The sequence below is a fragment of the Grammomys surdaster genome, unplaced genomic scaffold (genome assembly GCF_004785775.1).
Source record: "Grammomys surdaster isolate TR1022 unplaced genomic scaffold, NIH_TR_1.0 166, whole genome shotgun sequence".
Classification (NCBI taxonomy): Eukaryota; Metazoa; Chordata; class Mammalia; order Rodentia; family Muridae; genus Grammomys; species Grammomys surdaster.
Window position 1 is genome coordinate 3,143,522 of NW_021604614.1, and position 3,891 is coordinate 3,147,412.

The following is a 3,891-nucleotide window of genomic DNA, read 5'->3' on the forward strand; positions in this document are numbered from 1 at the left end:
AAAGCATTAACCCCTGAGTGGTAGGGAAGCAGGAACTGGAGGCAGAGGGGATCTTAACCCCCGGAGGCCAGGCCAGAGGAGCAAAGGCGAGCGCAGGCAGGAGAAAGCAAACTGCAGGGGGCCCTTTCTTAGGGACAGCCAGGGGCTCAGTTAGCCCCTGGGTGGGGTTTGGAGCCACTCTGCTTCTCCGTTGGGGGTGCTTTTCTAGAGATGAATGCAGCTGGGAGCCCCGTGCTGACTGTGTGAGAATGCCCTGCAGTCTCTTTTTAGTACCCACTTTGGGCCACTAATTTAAATCGTGGCTCTTCTACCCGTGAAGGCCAGGAACATTTCTTGTTCATTTGTGTTGGTTTTCAGTTGCCTCAGAAACAGTTGTTGAACCAATGTCTAATTGATTAGATGGATAAATAAATCTTGGATTTGCCGGGAGGGAATTCTTCCTTTTGTAGGGAATTGAACCATGCACCTCCCCGTGTGTTAGGTAAGTGTTCTATCACTGAGTTTCAGTCCTGAGAATCGGTAACCCCCCACCACCACACCCCACCCCAGGAAACAATAGTGTTAGAGATGTTACTTGTTGGTACAGTGTTTGTGGACTATGTAGGAAGCCTTGAGTTTCATCTCCACCAGCACTGCAAAAACTGGATATGGAAGCACATCCGAGCACTTGGGAGGTGGAAGCAGGAGGTTCAGAAGTTCAAGGTTATCCTCCACTACTGCAGTTCAAGGTCAGCCTGGATTTTTTTGAGGCCCTGATTCATAAATAGATAACTAAGTATATTTTCCAAATTAAAAAAAAAAGGGTTGGGGAGATGGCTCAGTGATTACAATGCTTGTCATACAAGCCGGAGGACCAGAGGTTGGATTCCAAGGACCCACTAAATGCCAGGCGGGTGTGGCAGCATGCCTGTAATTGCAGCTTGCCTATGATTCCAGCCTCTGAACTTAGAGATACTTAGAGATGGAGGAGCCAGGGAGCACACTGGCTAGAGAGGAAACCAGTTCTATCAGTGAGCTCTGGGTGTAACTGATTAGGTCTCAAGAAGAATGAGGGAAAGAAGCATTGGGGACTATTACACACATACACAGGCACACGCACATGCACACAGACACGCTTACACACACATATGAACATGTGTGCATACTCCACGTACACAGGAAAAGAAATCAACAATAATAATGGCAAACAACAGGACTTCCTGTATGTGGTGGTGAATGCCTTATAGTCCCTGTAGGTTGGGAAGCAGAGGCAGGAGGATGGCCACCATTCCAGGCCACCATGGCCTATATAACGATATGTCTCAACAATACAACATAAGCCCAAACAGGGAATTTCAAATGTGTGCCTCTGTTTCCTTCAGTGCTGACCCTCTCCACTGCATCCACTGCAGTATCTAGAGCTACCCCAAAACGCTGTCCCCACGTCCTCTCTCCATACGTCTGTTCAGATCCGCGCTTCTGAATTCCCTCAGATCCATAGTCATCCCTCTTCAGCAACTTATCTCCATCACACCCTCCCTTGAATTTAAAGGATTTAGTGGGTCATTCTGTCTCCCAGCTAGACACGGGTATATTAGGGCATTAGGTCAGGTCACTCAGGCGATGTGGCAGTCATTATGGCCCAACTCCTCAAGGGTCTTTAAAGAAAAAAAACGATTAAGGAAGAGAGCATTTTCCAAAGAGGGCACACCTAGATCTGTGCCCCTTTACATCTTGTTCTCACTTTCTTTTTCTTTTTTATTCTAAAGCTGGGGATGGAACCTAGGACTTTGTACTTGTTAGACAAGTTTTGTTGCTAAGCCACGCCCTCAGCCCCTCACTGGGGAATCACTGAGGAATCACTGGGGATTCTAGGCAGGGGCTCTACCACTGAGCCACGCCCCCAGCCCCTCACTGGGCAATTCTAGGCAGGGGCTCTACCACTGAGCCATGACCCAACCCCTCACTGGGGGATTCTAGGCAGGGGCTCTACCACTGAGCCACGCCCCCAGCCCCTCACTGGGGGATTCTAGGCAGGGGCTCTACCACTGAGCCACGCCCCCAGCCCCTCACTGGAGGATTCTAGGCAGGGCTCTACCACTGAGCCATGCCCCCAGCCCCTCACTGGGGGTTCTAGGCAGGGGCTCTACCACTGAACCATGCCTCTAGCCCCTCACTGGGGGATTTTAGTTATGAGTTCTACTTAACAACACCCCCAGATGGCCATTGAACTATACCCCTCAGGCATGTTGTTCTGTTCATACATTAGCAAAAAGGAACGTGGACTTGGATACTGCATTGGATTTTCTTATCGCTGTGACAAATACCTGAGAGAAGCACCTTGGTTTAGGAAGCTACTGTTTCTCACATCTGCAGCTCAGAAAGCAGAGAGAATGGAGCCAAAGTGAGAGCAAGCGGTAGCCCTCGTAGCCCCTCTGTTAACAACTTGAGGAGGGGCCGTGTATATCTTGTTAGCTTCAGGAACTTCTTGAGGCTTATGTGTTGTTTACTTCCTGAGTCCTGTGAGCCTCTCTTGCTCCTTCCTGGAAGGAAAGTGAAAACAATTCCCATTCTGAGGAAATATCACTATAGCAGGAGGACAGGACAGAGTGTGATTCGTGGCTAAAATAAAATGAACAATAATTAAGGCTGATGTCTAGAAACTCCTAGTAACAAAGACACCTTGCTCAGAAGGACCTTGAAGAGTACCTGATTTGGGCTCTCGGTTTTATAGCTGGGGAAAATTGAGGCTTAGTCAAATTAAGTCAGCTATGATAGGTCTTACTTATCCCCCAGCTCTGAACCTGGATGTCCATATTTCTAACATGGTGTTTGATCTCTATTCTACAAGAGCTGGGAGAGAAGACAGGTGCTGGAGGTGCTGACATGTAGAGTAGAGGGATCCTTCTCAGGAATAAGATAGGGTAACTGATGATACCCTCATTCTTCCCAAGCTCCTGTGAAGCCCACAGTAGCCTCTGCTTACTGTCTTCAGTTTCCTCATTGTGTTTTGAATGTAAAAGTTGTCCCTGAATGGTTTATGTATTTGAACACGTGCTCCCCAGCTCAGAGCACACGTGTGCACACACACAACTTATAGCACATGTATGCACACACTCACACAGCTGAATGAGTAAATGCAACATGAATATAAAGCAGGAGCTGGAGAGATGGCTCCGCTTGTGCAAGCATGAAGATCTGAGTTCTAATCCTGAGCACCTGTGTAAACAACTAGGCATGACCACACATGTGCCTGCAATACCAGTGTAATGGGGTTAAGTTAGGCTGTGGAGACAGAACAATCATTGGGACTTGTTGGCTGCCAGCCTAGCTTCAGGTTCAACAAGAGACTCTGTCTCAAAGAATAACTTGGAGAGTGATAGAGCAGAAACCTACTCTCCTCTTCTGTCTCCAGACCCCTCTCTCTCTCTCTCTCTCTCTCTCTCTCACACACACACACACACACACACACACACACACACACACACACACAACTTGAAACAAATGTGTAGGGTCATTTTGTCTGCATGTAGGTCTTTGCACCAGTTGTATACCTGGTACCTGAAGGAGCCAGAAGAGGACATTGGAGTCTCTCAAACTGTAGTAACAGGCAGTTGTGAGCTACCATGTGGGTCTTGGGAATTGAACCTGGGTCTTCTGGAAGAGCAACAAGTGCTCTTAACCACGGAGACCTTTCCAGTCCCCATATTTGTGTGTGTGTGTGTGTGTGTATGTAATGCATATACACATTACTGTGTGGTGTGCATGTTGAGACCAGAGCAAGACTTTGTATGTCTTCCTCTATTGCTCTCCACCCTGAGGCAGGGTTTGCCGCCGAAGCAGAAGTACATCATTTTAGGTAGTTGGGGTGGCCAGCGGGCTTGTCTTCACCTCACTGCTGGGTTACAAGCT